Source organism: Phascolarctos cinereus, unplaced genomic scaffold, assembly GCF_003287225.1.
Source record: "Phascolarctos cinereus isolate Bilbo 61053 unplaced genomic scaffold, phaCin_HiC Scaffold_5;HRSCAF=322, whole genome shotgun sequence".
NCBI lineage: Eukaryota > Metazoa > Chordata > Mammalia > Diprotodontia > Phascolarctidae > Phascolarctos > Phascolarctos cinereus.
In genome coordinates this window covers 111937509-111957004 of record NW_027555958.1, presented here as the reverse complement: position 1 = coordinate 111957004, position 19496 = coordinate 111937509, and positions in this window count along the sequence as shown.

The window sequence follows — 19496 nt, the reverse complement described above, 5'->3', positions numbered from 1 at the left end:
TCAAGGGCACCTGTTGACTGAATCCAAACTTCACAGAACAAATCCCCTTAATAAGGATTTGTTCTGAAAACTTGGACTCAGTCAAAAGGCTGCATCTAAGGACCTAGAAGGCCACATTGGCCTTGAGGCCAGAAGTTCCCCACCCCTGACTACACTTTTGACTGTCATCTTCATCTTCCCTCCTCTCTTTCCCTAGTCCTTAACTTTGGCCTCTGCCTCTAGCACAACCCTGAGCTCTGTTAGAAGAGCTCCTGCCTTACCTTGCCTGGAATCAGGCCTCCATTTTACTTTCTGGATACCATTTCCAAACCATACTGTCCTTCCTCCATTTTCCAGCTCCCTGTCTTAGAATGTAAGCCCCTTAAGGTTAGAGATTTTCTTCTTTGCCTATCTTTGAATCCCCAACCCTTAGCATTGTGCCCTGTACACAATTAGTGCTTAATAAATGCTTTGTCATTGATACTTTGTCATGTATCTATATATTTATATCTATGTATCTATCATCTATTTACCTGTGTCTATCTAACTGTGGATCATAAATGTCAGGCTAACTAAATCACATTTCATCCTATGGTCAACAATGTGTCACTGAAGTATTGAAGAAGGGGAGTGACAAGGTTAGCTCTGTACCTTGGATGATTATCTGACAGCTTTATAAGGGATGGTTTAGAACATGGAATGACTAGAAGCATGGAAATCGGATAGTAGGGTATCACTTGGAGTAGCTGAACTAGTACTAGCAATGTGATTGGCAAGAAGAAGTTGGATGTGAGGGCAACATTAGAAATTCTTGAATCTAAGGAGTGAAGGAAGGGAATAAGCATTTATATAGCACCTACTATGTGCCAGGCACTGGGCTAAGCACTTTACAAATATCTCATTAGATCCTCTCAACAACTCTGTGAGGTAGGTGCTGTTGTGATCCCCATTTTACAGTTGAAAAAACTGATGCTGACAGGTTAAATGACTTGCCCAGAGTTGCACAGCTAGTTAAGTAACTGAGGCTGGGTTTAAGTAACTCAGGTCTTCCCTGACTTGAAGTGCAGGGTTCTATCCACTGTGCCACCTAGCTGTCTCTTAGGGAAGGAGACAGGAGTTACAGAAAACTTCCAGTGTTTGAGGTAGATTTATGAGTCATCTGCCTAGAGATAACTGCAACCTATAAATGAGATCACCAGGGGAGGGAGAGAACAAAAGGATAGATGCTAAAGACGTGGTTGGTACCCACACTTATGGGATAGGAGGATAGTCAAGGTGATTGAGAAGGTGCATTCAGATAGGATGAGAGGTAGGAGAAAGTAGTCTCTTCTGTCATGGCAGGTAAGTATGCAGAATGTAGCTACTTCTGGAATATGATTCACTAAACAAGTTTCAGGAGGCATAGAAAATCATAGATTTGGAACTGGAAAGAACCTTGGAAGCCATCTAGTTCAATCCCAACAATATAAAAAGGAGGAAATGAAGGCCCAGAGGATTGAAGTAACTTTGCCCAAGTAAGGGGCAAAGTGGAGATTTAAACTCAGATTCTCTGAGTGTAAAACTAGGGTTCTTTTTACTTTATCACTCTCCCTTTCTTAAGAAAGAAAAGAATGAATAATTTCTTTTTAAAAAATTAAATTAATTAATTTATTTTTAGTTTTCAACATTCACCTCCATAAGCTTTTGCATTTAAAATTTTCTCCGCCTCCCTCCTCTTCCCCCTCCCCAAAACGGCATGCAATCTGATGTAGGCTGTACACATACATTCTTATTGAACATATTTTCACATTAGTCATGTTGTAAAGAAGAATTAGACTGAATGGGAGAAACCACGAAAAAGAAACAAAATAAAACAAAACAAAAAAAGAGAGACAGAGAGAGAGACATAGAAAGAGAGAGAGAGAGAGAGAGAGAGAGAGAGAGAGAGAGAGAGAGAGAGAGAGAGAGAGCAAACAGTATGCTTCAATCTGCATTCAGACTCCATAGTTCCCATAGTTCTTTCTCTGGATGTGAATAGCACTTTCCATCATGAGTCTTTTGGAGTTATCTTAGACCCTTGTATTGCTGAGAAGAGCTAAGTCTATCAAAATTAGTGATCACACACTGTGGCTGTTATTGTGTACAATGTTCTCCTGGTTCTGCTCACTTCACTCAGCATCAGTTCATATAAGCCCTTCCAGATTTTTCCCAAAGTCCACCTGATCATCATTTCTTAGCACAACAGTATATACCACAACTTGTTCAGCCATTCACCAATTGATGTGCATTCCCTCAATTTCCAATTCTTGGCCACCACAAAAAGAGCTGCTATAAATATTTTTGTACAAGTGGGTCTTTTTCCCCATGAATAATTTCTTTGCCTTCAATTTGCCATTTTTCCATGAGATACCAAAAGTAGATTTAGTCTAATATTTTAAATAGCTTCATTGTTATCACTGAATAACCTAAAAATATGCTCTTTAAAACTGCCAGCTGAACCTTAGTCAAAAAAGAATATCATTGGGTTCAGGCTAGAATTCAGAATTGGTTACCAGGTGGTCTGGGCAAAGGTACAGGTGGTATCTAAAATCAAAGAAAATTGATGGGCATGATAATACAAAACCACTGGCATTTTTGTCATGCTTCAAAGTTTACAAAATATTTTTCTTTCAACAGCCCTACAGGGAAGGATCATAAGATTTAGAAATAGAAGGAATAATAGAAATAATCTAGACCTATAGAATCATTTTATAGTTGAGAAAGTGGAGAGAGGTTAATGACTTTCCCAAGATCACCTGGATAGTAAAATATGTAACCAATATTCAAACCTATAACTGGTATTCAAATATATACAGTGAAAGTATTATTAATCCTAGATTACAGAGGAGGAAGCTAAGACGTAAGGTGATTTGCCCAGGTTCCTGAAGCTGCTGAGTATGAAAGCCAATATTTGAACCCAGACCTCCTGATTCCAGGGCAAATGCTTTTTCCAGTTATTATAAATTGAACTGAATCTCATTTATTCTACTTTCAAAAGAGGACCTTCTGTCTGACCCATCTGGTATACTGGATATTTAGTGTAACAGTCTCCATGATTTATGAACTGATTATCCAGACCTCCTTTTGGCTCATGCTGAACATAGGTATGAAATAAATATGAAAGTAAAGCCTTCTAGCACAGTGCCTTGCACATAGTAGTTGGTCAGTCAATATTTGTTAAATGTAACTGAATCGATATCAAATTGGCCAATTTCTCTAGGTAAAACAAAGGTTTTTAACCTACAGACCCTCTAAGATGGAGAAATTCCAAGGGATCTGTGGACTTATTTCACTGACTGATTAAAATTTAGAATTTCCTTTAATTATCTATGTATGCAACAAACATTTTGAGTTCGTAGGTTTCACCAGATACTATGTCCATGATACATAAGAAGTTTAATAACCCCTGAGATAAAGATTTGGGAGAAATTATATTTAGGGATTATTTGAGTATTATTGTATGTTGCATGTGGGTATGGCCTGGGATCCATTGTAGCTTCCATGGGCTTTCATGTATCAGACCATGGGAACATGCCAGTATTTGACCCCAATATAGGGAAAATACTCTACAGAGTAAACAGATTCTGGGCCAAGCCTAGTGTGAGCTAAGTCCTCTTTGCATGTGATCTTTTGCCTAGATAGTCTACATAAACCACAAACACCCTCCAAAGGATATTTTTTTGAATCTAACAGAAGTCCCAATCTCTGCAAACTCTTAATGACAACTATTGTACCTCTGGGTTTCAGGACTTGCTGAGTGTGAGGGGTGTGGAAGTAGCTATGATAAGTAGCTGTGTAGTCATAGCTACTTAGAGCTGTCTAGAGACTGACGATTTCTCTGTCTCTCTGTGTCCTTCAGCAAAACCTAAAAAGGCAAATCAGTCATATTTGAATTGAACCTTAGTTTTACACTCAGAGAACCAGGAATCCTCCAAATTCAGAACAAATATGATATGCTGTATATATTTCAATTATCCATGTTTCCCATATCTATTTTTCTGGATAATTAAGTTACATATATGTTGAAATTGATATATTGAAAAATAGTTTGAGTTGAACAAAATAGCCACGAGTAGAAATAACCCAGCAGTTTCTGAAAATTTATTTTCATTCATCATATGATTAATTCATCTATTTTCTTCAAGCATGTGTAATAAGTTTGTGAAGCTCTAAGTATCACTAAGTATCACACATCAAGTGTGAATGAATGGACAGAAGCAGAAAGAATATAAAATGGCTGTTTAATTTATAACCTGTGGCTTAGGACTCCTCCCATGCCCACCCAAGACACTAGGCTCACACAGACCAGATTCTGTCTTGGAGACTAAACTCCAAAAGAATTTGTTTTTCTCATTGGCTTGTTATCACCCCAGAGTTTGATTCCAGAGAAATTTACACAGCAAAATTTAGGTATATGTAACAATCTTGTTTTCCTTAAATGTGGGTTTCAGAATCTTCTACCCCAACACAGACACTCAGTGTACATCATGGATATTGGATATGAGATAGCTTTTATTTCTCCCCACAGATACTAAGGATCACAGGACACAGGATCAATGGACGCAAAGAAATAGTTCACAAGATCCTCCCAAAATGGAACTGAGCTCAGGATTGCTATTACATAACGCTTTGTCCACCAACCATAGTCTTTCTGAGATTTGTACCATCTTATGGATGAAACTCTTCCTAGGATGGTAAACCTATATTTAGTGAAGAATAATTAAATAGAAGAGGCACCCAGAAGCCCAGCCTCAGGCTTACCTTGCTGACACTCCTTGCAGTTAAATAGGGACAGAATTGGGGAAAGGCAATCAACCTTATCTCTTAACAATCTAGAAAATGATTCACATGGTACTCACAACAATCTGCAGCTGGGAAGATCCATTGTAATGAGGCACAGGTGATTGCCTCTTAAAGGTTTGCAGATTGCTTCATCTTTGACAAGATCCCCTTCAGCTTTGAGTCCCTATGACCCACTGGAAGGAGTCAAGAGCTTCATTGACATGAAAGTGTCCAAGTACTGAACTAACATATGGGGTTGGTCTGAAGCAGGTAGAGAAGCCCTGCAATCTTCTGTATAACTTCCAGGTACAAGAAAAAGATTCCAGGGAAAAGATGGAGAAAAGTTCGAAAGAATGAGGAAAGGGGGAAAAAAAGCCAAGGCTAAGCTTTTATTTTATAGAACACATGGATGATTGGCCTCATTCTGTCTGAAATCAAATCAATATGACTCCAGTAGGTTTATTCACTTTTTGTGAAGATATGCCTTTGGTTGCCTCCAAACCACAGGACAAGCTATGTAATTCCATCAGGTTGTTTGAGGAACATCTCCCCTGATCATCCCATACATTTTCCTTTGCTCTTAGAAGGTTTGAGTGTTCAATAGATGTCTGTTGAATTATATATTGAACTAATGACAATTTTCCTAAGGTCAGCAATTCATTTGATTTAAGTGAGGCACCATATTAGAGTGGAAAAAGTCTGAGAAGTCAGGAGATCTGGTGTCAGGTATCCTTTCTGTCAGTGATTCCTTCTTGTTCTCTGTGGCAAGTCACTTTTCCTTCCTTAGTTCTCTTTAACCAGTCACTTCCTTTTCCTGACTCTTAGTTCTCGTCGTCTATAAAATGAGAGGGCAAGAGTGCAAGCTCCCCAAAGTCCTTTCCAGGTTTCCATGCCATGATTCCACTTTCTAAGAAAGCCAGGTTATAGTCCTAGCTACTAGCTTTGTGACCTTGGGTACTCCATCTCCTTTTTTTGTTGAATTAAATTGAATTGAATGGAATAGAATGGAATTGGGCATCATTTTTGGCATCTGTGAAATAAGAGGGTTTGAATAAGTGTGTGATCCAAATCCCTTAGAGCACTTATGGTTTATGATTCCATGATTACATTTAATGTTTTTAAAATACTGTTCATTTTCTTTGAGCACAGGCTCCAGTACTTGAGTGCTGATCCAATGAATTTAATCTTCTTTTGCCTGAATTTTCAGAGAAAGATAGGCAATTTATACCCTTTTAAATTTCAAAAATACCAGTTTTCTATAGCACATTAAATACACTGTCCAAACCAAACTGCAGAAGCCATTAGAGAAAGATTCACTTTCAAGTCATAAAGAAGACAAAAATTATTTTGAAAATCAGGAAAAAGCCTCAATGATTTCTCAGAAACTCCACAGGGTGAACAATCCTCCAACATGGATACCAATATTCCATTTCTGCTCCCCAGCAGAGTGTTACAACACAGCCCACAACCCACTGGGGAAAAGATGAAAACATCACAGCAGGAATGCCAAGCAGTGAGCAAAACTGACTTGGCAAATGCCATTACTTGTCCTCAGAGGGATGATAGATGGTCTTGTGCTGGGCAAATAAGAAACAGAGAACTACTATTCTCCACATGTGTATCTGGCACTCCAGAGACCAAATGTTGCCCATGGATGCCTGGACAAGGTTTGAATTTAAATCCTAGGAAGCAGCTTTTGTGTGCCTTGGGGCATTGCTTGCCTCTAAACAGGGAGAGGAGATCAAAAGTGACCTCAAAGTTAAAATTCAGTTCAACATCTATTCAGCACCTGTTTTATACAAAGCACATTTTAAGCAGAGGGGAAAGAACAAAGTTTAAATTGAACCGTGCTCTGTACCCTCATAGAACATCTAACCTAAGATCAGGGAAAGATATCTACATAGAAAGCTATGATACACAATAATGCATGCTAAATGTAGTAGAAGAGACAAAACAAAGTCCGAGGTGAAAATGGAAGAGGAATGTTGCATCTGGGGAAGTAGCAGTAAGGATAATCATGAAGAGACGGCATGGTGTGATGGATATAGGAATAACCCAGTTTTAATCCTATCTCTGACAGAAACTGGCTATGTGCCCTTGGACAAGTCAGGTAACCTGTGAGTTCCCCAGGCCTCAGTTTTCTCCTCTACAAAATGGGAGGGTTGGACTTCATGGCCTCTAAGATCTCTTCTAGCTCTCCATCTATGATCCTTCACTTCTATAATTTTTAGTTATATTTTGGTGATCATCCATTTCCAGATTATTATAGTGTATGGTGTTGAATATTGAAGATCACTTCTGATCCTTTATCCTTGGCTTTGTATTCAAAGTTAAGCACTATTATCATATGCACAAATAATGCTTCTTAAAATCTGAATAAAAGTCTTGTTCCATCATCCAGGCAAATATTTTTTTTTCTGGAATATGAGACACACATGTGTATCTCTCCTATTAAGCCCCTTTCTCAAGTCTGACCCTATTGCAGGTCCTTATCACCACATGCCTATACTATTGCAATAGTCTTCTGCTTGGTCTACCTGGCTCGAGTCTCTCCTCACTCCAGTCCTCCTCTGCTCAGATGTCAAATTAACCCACCTAGAGTTTAAGTCTTGCCATGCCAACTCCCTCCCCATTCCATTCAATAAACTCCACTTACTCACAATGACTTTTCATATCAAATATAAAATCCCTTATTTGGCATTCAAAGCTCTTTATGACCTGGCCCTCCTACTTTTCTAGTCTTTTCACACCTTACTATTATCCCCTCCCTACCTCTACATACTCCTCAATCCAGTGACACTGACCTCTTTACTGTTCCTTACACTAGATACTCCATCTCCCAACTCCTTACATTTTCACTGGCTGTCCTTCCTGCCTGGAATTCTCTCCTTTATTATCTCCTGTTCTCCCTGGCTTTCTTCAAATCCCTACTAAATTCCCTGCCTTCTACAAGAAATCTTTCTCATTTCCCCTTAGTGCTAGTGCCTACTTTCTATTGATTATCTTGTTTATCTTATATGTATCTTGTTTATACATAGTTGTTTTCATGTTGTCTCTCCCCTTAGACTATGATTTCCTTGAAAGCAAGAATGGATATTTGGTTTTGTTTCATTTTGGTTTTCTTTGCCTTTCTTTTTATCCCCAGTGCTCAGCCCAGTGCCTGGAAAATAGTAGGTGATTAAGAAATCCATATTAACTGAGGGACTGACTGGAGGACATGGGTACTCTCTTATTTGGAGATGCTGATCACAAAAAAATTCCTATTGAATTTCTGTGGCAGTTCCTCTACTAGCCAACCCTTTGCTAAACCTATTAATTATTTTATTTATAACATTAAGAGAAAAAAACTACATTTCTTTAAGATATCATTTATGACTTTGCATCTTCATCATTGACATGAGGGGCTCCACCATTTAACAAGGTCATGCTCTTCACATGAAAATTCCAAAACAAGCCACCAGATAAGCACTAGCTGGAAAGTGCTTTCTTAGACCTTTGCTACAATTTCAGTAAAATCAGTTTACAGTTCTGTAAAAGAGGATTTTTCCTTGTCCACAAAAGCTATAAGGGATTATTAACATAGTTGTGGCTTTCTTCCTTCCAAACAATTATGGTTTCACTTGGAAATTGTTTCTTTTTCAAAGAAAAAAAGAAAGTATATATAATATATATTAAATTATTTGTGCAGTTATTTTGTATATTCAATATGAGCCCAATAAAATAGTTTAAGCAAGCATTCTCCTTCCACCCCCAAGTATTATTTAACATTTGGTTGTATTTCTTTTAGCATTTCAACTGGAGATGAACCTGGCTCTGATGAGCTCCACATTTCTGTAAAGAAACACTAAGAAAGCATCTCCCTGTTCTCTCTTTTCCTTTTTGCATCCTGGACTACCTCCCAAATAATGCCACTCACCAGTAGCTTTAGGAAAAATTCCCTCTAAAATCACAATGGTGTTCTAAAATAGTCTCATTTTCTAGCTGTGATAGAGAAAGATAAGCCCATTATACATTGAGCCCTCTACCCCAAATCCTCATTAACACTGACCTTAAAAAGACCTGATGAATGAAAACAGACCTTAATTAATGTTCCCTTATTTTTCCATAGTAGCTCTATCAGGGTTTCCTGAATTTCTCCCCACAAGTATATTTTTCTCTCTCACAATATTACAGAAGGAAGTTTTATTAAAAGGAGGAAAAACAAAGCAGAAATCCTAGAACGAATAATTATTTGTTCCACCTATGCGTATAAATCCCCAGAGTAACTTAGAGTTCAGGAGCTGGGGGAGGCCAAGCCCCTCAAACCCAGTCTTGGCTCCATGCTCTCAACTGCTGTTCTTTGCCACTTGCAGCAGAAAAAGGGAGCCAATTTCCCACCATACCAGAAAAATGCATTAAGACCATTATTTCTCATAAAGATCCCTCCACATTGCTCAGGCCAAAGAAAATGAGTTTTATAGCATGCCTGGAAGCAAATCTGGATATTATCATTCCTTCACAAGAAAAGGAGCCAGCTCCAGAGCCCTAGGTTCTTGCCTAATGATAGCAACTGTGGTAATACAGCCTGAACATTCATTCATTAGAAATCTACTATGAATGAGATATCCAGAGAGGCAGCATGGTATAGTGGACAGAGATCCACTCTAACCTTGGAGTCAGGAAGACTTGGATTCAAGTCTTACCTTTGGCCCATGCTATTTACTTGACCATAGGCAAGTCACAGTCTTTCGGCTTTCTAGGCAACACTCTAAGATGAGTTGTATACCTGCTTTAAGTTACTGATGAATTATATACCTGCATCAGTGGAGGGGTTTTTGATCTAGGAGTGCCTCACACTAATGGAATCATAGGTCTGAACTATTTCCCTCTCTCCCTCTTGAAATGTTCAGGATATCATGCTAAATTCCAGAGTAATTGAAAAAGGGAGATACGAAGAAGAATCAGTTGGGGCAGGGGAAGGAGAGGGAGACAACATGGTAAAAATGGACCAAAGCATTGGATCTGGAATCAAAAGACCTGGATTCAAATCTTGTCTTGGTCATCTGTGTGTCCTTGAGCAAATCATTTAACCCTTCTAGGCCAGAGCATCCTGATCAAATACAATGAAGGGATCAGACTTTTCAGTCATTTTTCAATTGTATCTGACTTTTCATGATCCTATTTGGGATTTTCTTGACAAAGATACTGGAGTGTTTTGCCATTTCCTTCTCCAGCTCATTTTACAGATGAGGAAACTGAGGCAAAGAGGTTTAAGTGACTTGCCCAGGGTCATACAACTAGTGTCTGAGGCCAGATTTGAACTCACAAAGAGGAATCTTATTGATTCCAGGCTAAGACTCATTGCTAGGTTTTCTTCCAGCTCTATAGATATGATTCTATGACCTCAGCCCCCATGGATTTTATGATATAGTAGGGACCATATGAAAAGATTCCCTGTCTTTGCAGGATGAATTATCCTCTTGGTCAGTTGTTTAATTACCTCTCTAACTCCCCATAGCAAGCAGAAAAATAGTTGTAGGATTGGGGTTTGTTAAGGTATAAGCAGCAACAAGAAAAAGAAACAAAGGAATTGATAGTAGAGGGTAGAATTCACCAATGGGTCAAGATAAGAAAAGAAGAGAAAGTAGAGCCGAGGAAAGATGAAGACCTGGGAAAATTGAGAGGCATTGACATTGGAAGTCACAGTGGGAATGAAGAGTAGGTTTAAGAATAGTACATAGGGAGAGGTGGAATAATAAAAATATTTTTGACTAGATAGAGGAATTTCAGAGTTCTTGAATGAGGGAATGATTGTGGTTGATGGCAAAATCAAAGGTTTGATCATCCCTGAGGTAGAATAGAGGAATAACTCATAGAAGTTGAATAGATTGAGAAATTTGATATTTTAAAGCATTTAAGGGAGCATTAACATCTATGTTGAAGTCCATTAGTATGAAGGTAAAAGTTGTAGTAAAGAGGGAAAGTGTGAGCCAGATACTGAACTCTCACTGAGAAAGCATGGGAAATGTCCTAAGGTTCCATAAGTTATCACCTCCAGGATGTAGAACAGTGACCCTCAGAGTAGAAGAGGTTGCTGAACAATGGTAGTAGAGAGAAATAGGTAAGTGGCAATGAAGAGTAAAGAGTGTTCCAAATTCCCCACTGGGACCATCGAGTTGGGGGAGAGGCTATGAATGAAGGTACCAGCTGTATTGGCTTATTTCTTGGAGGAAGCACCTGCCATTTAAAAAGATGAAGCTATTAGCACAATCCCATAGGAATTCTAACTTTGTTGACTGATCAGGAATCATCTTCTCTTTTCTGGCAAGTGCTAAATTTGTAACCAAAGATTCATCTAGCTTTTTCCAATGTGAATTCCTTGTACAGGCTGGCTTCTCTGCCTCTATTGCTGCACATTGAAAAATCGTTCAGATTTCTCCTCCTGGGATATTTGGGATGAAAATAAAGCCATAAAGAAGAATCATCAAGTATTGTTGCCTCTGGTAGATAATGGGGTCAGCTATACTGGTGACAACATTGCTACCTCAAATCAAAGTTTCTTATATGCCCATAAAACATAAAATCTCAACATCCATAGACAGCCAAGAGTCTTGCTGAAAACTTCTTGAATGTCCTGGTCCTCCATAGTTTTGTTTGTTTTGTATTTTGAAAGGAACTGTCTTCTCATAAGGATTCTGATGGACCTTTCATTTATACTATTTGTTAGTGTCACACTTTCTCCCTCTTCTTTCCCATCACATTTATCACCCCTACTCACTATAGAAATACCGATCACCTATCTCACCCAAATGAGAATCCTTGCCATTTTCCCCAGTGTGAAACAGACTAGCTCATATTTCACTCCTAATTTCCCTAAGGCACCAAATTTTATCTAACTAATCATAATAGGTATTTCTACATAGATCTTTCTACAGTCAGAGAAGGGTTCAAATTCCATCTCTTCCACTTATTACTTAATCTTGTATAAGTCACTTAACCTCCCCATGCCTCAGTGTCCTCATCTATAAAATAAAAATGGCCTGTGGGACTCCTTTTGGGTTCCAGATTTGTGATCACACAATCACAATGAAATATCAGACAGCATTAAGAGAAGCAGAACACCCAAGAAGAAAGAAGTGAGTCCACTATGCTCTGCTCTGACCAAATCCATCTGGAGCATATTAATTAAAGGCAACACATTTTAAGAATGTCAGTAAAGTGTCCAGAGGAAAAGTTAGGATAGTGAAGAGCCTTGAGTTCATGGCATATGAGGAGCAGGTGAAGGAACTAGGCTGATTTATCTTCAAAAAAAGACTTCAGAGGGACGTGATTACTATCTTCAAATTTATCAGGAAGGTGGAACCCAGAGAAATGGGTGAAAGCCAAGAAGAAGCAGTTAGGCACCATAGGTATCAGGAAGAACTTCCTAATAATTAGATTAGTTCCAAAGTGGAATGGCCTGCCTTAGAAGCTAGTGAGTTCTCTATAAGTGAAGGACGGTTGAGTACTTGTTACTAATATTTCAAAGGGGACCCTTTTCCAGGTAGAGTTTAGACTGGATGGTTTCTGATGTCTTTCCCAGCTCTGAGATTCTATAATTAGGTGATTGAGTCTTTATAGAATTTGAAGCCAGAAGACTGGTGTTCAAATATCAGCTTTGACAATTATTAACCATATAACTTTAGGTATGTCATATAACCTTTCTGAGCCTCAATTTCTTAATCTGAAGAATGGGTGCAAAAATATTCCAGTTACCTAATTGGGAGGAAAACACATTTTAAGCCACAAGGCCCTCTAGACATGAATTATAATCTTTATTGCTGTTGTTGTTATTAAATTACAAAGTTGTATTATCTTTCAAATGTTCACAAATAAATTGCAGAGATAAATGTCTCCCTTATGAGTTTGTCCTTATATGATTACTGTGTGTGGCACAAGCCAAACCTAACTAAAGACTTGAGATTTCTAGTACCTTACTTTTGTTATTATCAAATCTATCCTATACATAGTTCGTTTGTACAGAGTTGGTTTTTTTTTTTCATGTTGTCTCTCCCATTAGACTGTCTTTATATCTCCAGCACTTAGCATAGTGCCTGGCACATAGTAGAGAAGGGGGAAATAAACATTTATATGGTGCCTACTATGTGCCAGGCACTATGCTAAGTGCTTTTTTTTTTACAAATATTTGTAAAAAATAATATTATTTCATTTAATCCTCACAATGACTCTGTGAGGTGGGTATTATTAGGACGCTTATTTTGACCTTAGCAGAGGAATCTGAGGCAGACAGATTAAGTGACTTGGCCAGGGTCACAATCTAATAAGTGTCTGAAACTAGACTTGAACTCAAGTTTTCTTAACTCCAGAGCTCTATCTACTGTACCACTAATTGCCTTAAGCGACTAATAGCCACTTTAATAAATGTTTATTGACTGTCACACTTGGCCTGCTCTACTTAATGGAGAACCATTTTGTTTTCCTTCATTTTTTGTTTTGTCTTTGACTTCCTTCTGAGTTACTTCCACTACTGTGATGTTCCTTTCATTGTCTAAATCAAATTATTCATACTTACTTCAGTAGTCCAAATATCTTTTAAATTATTCAATAAACAAAAAAGTCTCTTTTCTTCAAAGTCTTCTCATTTTCTTCTTGTGGACCAAACTCTCTACAAACTTGGATGACAAGCACAGCCTGTCTTTGTAGGTGGTCTTTGTAACCTATGGCAAAAACAAACAAACAGGTAAACAAACAAAAACCACCACTTGGTAGCCCAACCTTATCCCACTGAGCTTCTTTGAGCTTAGCTAGGCTACTGCTCAGAGAACATACTCAGAGTCCTTCATGGATTGACGAATGTTTGATAACTTGGTAGCATTTGCCAGAGATAGGACTTTTTCTCAGGACAACCTTTAAGAATACATGGTAATCGCCATATTCTGAGGTGTACCTATCAGAGTACAACTTTTGTTGAGGCAATTCGTTCACAGTGTCAGAGAATTAAGTCTCAGTATCTTTGTACCTTTTTTGAATAACTAGTCTTGTTACTAAATTTCTTCTAAATTTTTCATCAGATGCTCTTTCACTAAATCTAGTCAATGTCCCAGGCACTGTGCTAAACACTGGGATACAAATAAAAATAAAGCAAAGATAGTACTTGACCTCAAGGGGCTTACAATATAATGGGGGAAGACTACATATAAAAGGAACCTGAAAAAGTGGGGCAAAGGTGCCCAAGGAGGGCATGTTGGAGAGTTCCAGAGGTATTCACAAGTAATGTAGCTGGTGGGAAATGGGGAGAAAAATTATGTTGAACTGCCTCTTTCAACAGAGACCTTGGAGTCCATGGTCCAGCTCTTCAGTTGTAGGGACCAATCAGAGAAGCAAATGAATCATCCTTCTATCTGTATTCAGAAGTATCCTGTTACCAGTCAACATCCCTGACACTCAATTTGCATTTCCTACAGGGGATGGGGGGAGAGGGAGGAGGGAGGAGAGGAGGAAACAAAAACAAAAACAACTGTATGCTTCTTTGTTTAGGATCAAGTGTAAACTCTACTTGGCATTCATTGCCCAGTTCAACATGGCCCCCACCTATCTTCCTAGCTCTAGTATACGTTACTTTCCTTCATGCACTTTCCAGATAAATGGATCTTCTTAATACTCCTCACACTCAACATTCTATCTTGACTCTCCATGACTTCAAAGTGGTTATCCCCAATTCCTGGAATGCACTTCCTCCTCACCTCCCTCAAACCTCTGGCTTCCTTCAAAACTCAGCTTAAGTACCAACTTCTCCATGTAGCTTTCCTTATGCCCCTACCCCACAGTCTGATAGTGCCATCTCCCTCAAATTTACCTTGTATTTATTTCATATATGCTTATGTGTGTATATATTATCACCTCAAATAAATGGTAAGGTCCCAGTGATAAAAGGTTTTTGTTGTTTATTTTTGGTTTTGGACCTCCAGAGCCTCTTAATGTACCTAAGATTAAAACTTGAACAGAAAGCTTTGATCTATTGATAGGGAGAGTTTCTCAAGTGATAGCACCCTACCAATAAAACCACAGGTTTGGTTAAAAAATTAAAAAAAAGAAAAAACACAACCATCTAGCACAATGTCTGGTATAGTATAGGTGCCTCTTGATTGATTATTCATGTCCACTCCACCTGTGTAAATAGTCCAAAAGAACAAGTAAACTGAAAATCTCCAAACCCCCCCCAAATTCCCATGAAAATCTAATTACAATGTCATTCATTTTTTTTGAAGTCCAACATGCTTTCTTCTCACGACCATACATCCACATACTATCACTTATAATTTCATTAAATGCACTGGTCCTCACTAAAACTGAGTTCTTGCCTAATCCATGAGTGGAATAGGAAAATGGAGCATTGGTTCACTGTGGAAATCCTGGTCACTACATTGACTAGCAGAAACACATGGGTCTTTCAGCATAAGACTTATTACAGAAATATCCAGGGACAAAAAGTCTTTTGGGGCCTAAGAGACAATATGGTATAGAGTAGTGGAAAGATCATTTATTTTGGAGACAGAGGATCTGGGTTTGAATTCCAGCTCAGCTATTGACTGACTATGCATATGTATGAACTTGGGTGGTCACTTTCCCTTACTGGATGGATATCCAAGGGCCCCTTTTAGCTTGAAATCTTATTCTCCTACTAAGAACCCTTGAGACAATGAAAATATTACTTCTACAGTATACTTCATCCGAATTCTTCTAATGACAACAGTTCGGGGGAGACAAATGATCTAGAAATTGTTGTTTCTATATTTCTGAGGCACATAAATGAAATTAGAGATCCTAAATTGCTTAGTCTTAACTTTTACCTGCCCACCCATAGAAGCTGAAGATGAAATTTAATTTTTAAGACACCCTCATATGTGTGCTTTCTACATTTACTGCCTAGGTTCCCTTTCAATTTCTAGATGATCCAGGTATGCATGTAGAATTTCTTCAATGGAATTTATTAAATAGAGGGAGATTTTTTGTCTGTGTAGGATGATTTATGCATAGTCCTCCCTGAAGGTGCAGTATTGGTCAGTTTCAGACTAGAGATTCTAGGAACCTTTATGATTTTATTGTTCTATTGTTGGTTCCCCTCTTTCCTTTATCCCAGTTTTTATCCTTTCAAGAATTATTCTAATTAGTGCTTTAACAAAAATGTTGATATAGACTAATCTCCCTTCACTAATCTTTAGGTGTGCTGTATTTACTAAAACTTTAAAGTAAATAACAGAATTTATTATCTTTCCTTCCTTCTCATTATTTTGATTATTTATATCAGTTGACTCTGTCATGTTTATGTTACTAACTCAATACCACAGTAAATCACTTTAGTAGAATGTAAGTTTCCTGAAGGCAAGGATTGTTTCCCCTTTTGGTCTTTGTGTCTTGGTGTTTAATAAATGCTTATTGAATGTTACATGAACATTTTGGGGCAATTAATCTGCTTGGGGGGCAGAGAGGAATTAATAAAGTAGAGACCTTTTATTTAAAATTTGATAAATTAAAAGCACTCCTTGAAATAAGCAGTTTCCACATCTGCAATAGATACAACCATTTTCCCAGCTTCTCCTACATTTTGTTTCCTATTTCAATTTCCCATTGTCTAGGTTCTCCCAACCTTAAGGTTGATCATTTTGTAATTTTCATCTCTGTGCCTCCATCAATGTTTGGTTTTCACATTCTGTTATATTGTCATGCTTTTCCATTTAAATACAACTACTTAACGTAGGTTTTTCATAAATTAGGCAGCTGTGCGTCATGCGTTTTCAGCTGCTAACAAGGGGATGTCTTCTATGAAAGCCACAATTAAGTTAAATGTTAAAACCATACATTGGACGGGTTCCAGGTTTTTAGAAGAGTTATTTTTAAAGATATCTGTTACCAACACCCAAAACTCAGGACCACGGGGATTATTGGATAATTTCCTTAAAACTGCCTGGTCTTTTCAAGTGGAGATCCCTAATAAACAGACCCAGTGCAGATACGAGGGCAAGGGAACACTGTACCATCATCCACCTTGTCTCATTCATTCATTCAATAATCGTTGGTAAGCACCTATGATGTGCAAAATGTTGTGATAAATGCTGAGCGAGATATAAAGACAGATGTAGCACCTGGGGGTACTCCCTGTTCAGACTAACTACTGCTGATTTAAGGCGATCTCTGGGTCCAAAAACACTTATTTCCAAAACCTTATTTCACAAATATCTTACCAATGTGTTTTCTTTTACTAGTCAACCATGGTACACAATCCATTCAAAACAAAAGGCATTAGTGAAGAAGCAGTGTAAAAAAGTAAGCTATTAGAATATGATCACCATAGACTTGGGACACATTCTCCTACAAATACATGCACCATCCATGAGTAGACTAGACATGTTTTGGGAACATTGATGAAGGAACATACATGTAGGAAAACATGTGATCAGGGCACACTTATGAAGGAGCAATTCACATTCCTCTGATGCTCTAGGGTCCTACCACCTGTGTTGTGCAGTCTCTGTTAGCTATATTCCAATGCCTTAGCATAGCAGCTAGTCATATTACAGTTCTATAGCTTCCACTCACCCCATAAACTATGAATTATCTGTCTAACAATACAGAAAATCATAGTCACCACCCCAATATTCCAACACCATGGAAACTCAGAGCAGCAAAGGACCTCAGAAGCCAACTAGGCTAAGCCATCTGTGATAAGACTTCTCCCCTAAAATGGATTTACCTAAGTGGTTATCCAACCTTTGCACAAAGACTTCCAACGAGGAAAAACCCACTATTTCCCAAGGGGATAGCTCTAATCATTAGAACGCTGCCCTGCTCCAGCTGCTTTACATCAAGCCTAAATTTTCCTCTTTGCAATTTCAATGCAATGCTCCTTCTTTTGCCTTCTGGGTCCTAGTGGATCATTTCTATTTTCTTTACTTTGTGTCAGCCCAACTCTTAATTAGCAACTGTTTTCCTTGCCAACAAGAATATTTTTTGGACTAGAAGAGACAGGAATAAAAAAAGTTAAAGGAGTTGAATGACAAGATAAGTACAGAGATGCCAAGAGACACCTTCGATTAGCTTTTTCACTAGACATAATGGTTGCACATCCTCAGATACTGTATAAAACTGACAAATGTGATTCCTGAATCAGTCAGTGATCTCTGAAGGATTACAGAAAACAGGAGAGGACCAGAAAAATAGGACCAGAAAAAGCCAAATGTAAAAAAAAAGTATTTTTTTTAATGGAAAAGAATAGATTTTGCAAACATAGGCCAGTGGGCTTCACTTCAATTCAAGTTCTGGAATGTATTATCCACATTTCTGTACAATTGGTGAAAAGAAAGCAATGATCATAAAATCATATAAGGCATAAATCATAAAGCAAGAAGAGAGATTATACTAGACTAACCTTATTTCTCTTTCTGGAAGTTTTAATAAACTGATGGATTAGGGCGATGCTGTAGATATTTTTAACCTAGATTATAGTGAAACATTTAATCCTATTTTTCATGCTTCTTCTATAAAAAATGGCTAGATATAGTTAGATGATTTAATGGGTTTAGAACTATTCATTGGTGGAAACCAAGATGTACACATTAGCAGTCTATTGGCTGTTTGGAATGAAGTTTTTAATGGAATAATGTAGAGATCTGAGCTATATGGTATTTTTATCTGTGCCTTGGCTAAAGACATCTATGGCATGCTTGTCAATTTTAGAGATGGCCAAAGGGAAGGGAATAAGCATATACACACACACGCACACATATATATACACACACATACATATATATATATATATACACATATATATGCTTATTCCTTCCCTTATACATACATACCTACATATACTTATATACATACATGCATATACTTGCATACATACATATGTACATATACATGTATGCGCACACACAGCACCTACTATAAGACAGGCTCTTTGCTAAGCACTTTACAATTATAACCTCATTTGATGCTCCCAACAACCCTGGGATGTGGGAGCTATTATTTATCACCATTTATAGAAGAGGAACCTGAAACAAATAGAGGTTAAGTGAGTTGCTCAGGGTCATCATGACTAGTAAATGTCTGAGGCCAGATTTGAACTCAAGTCTTACTGTTCCCAGATCCAGCACTTTATCCACTGGGTCATCTACCTGAGATGACATAAAGCTGGGAGGGGTATGTCTCATTTTAGAGGATTTTTTTTCTTTCATAGTAATGCATTCGAAGGCCACTCCATCTTGCATCATTTCTTTTGTTTTATATCAGTCTCTTTCTCCCTTTTACCCAGCCCCACCAGTTCATGTCTAAAAGCCAACAGCTTCCACTCATTCAATAAACATTTATTAAGCACTTACCATGTGAAAGGTACTATACTGAATGGTGGAAGATAAAAAAAACAAAAATAAAACCATCTTTGGCCTTGAGAAGCTTACATCCAAATGGAGGAAGCACCATAATCACAGCAAGGTCAATAGAAAGCAGATAAAAAGAAATTCCTGAGGAAGAACACTAGTAACTAGAGGAATCTGGATAAGCTTCCTATAAGAGGTGGTACTACCCTTTGAAGGCAATTTAATACCTTCCACACATGAGGGCCTGCCTGTGCAAATGTACAGAGATGAGAGACATAGTTTTATGTATGTGGAACAACACAGACCACATGAAGAAGAAAAATATACAGTAAGCCTGGGAAGGGAGATTGGGTGGTTTGGAGTCTA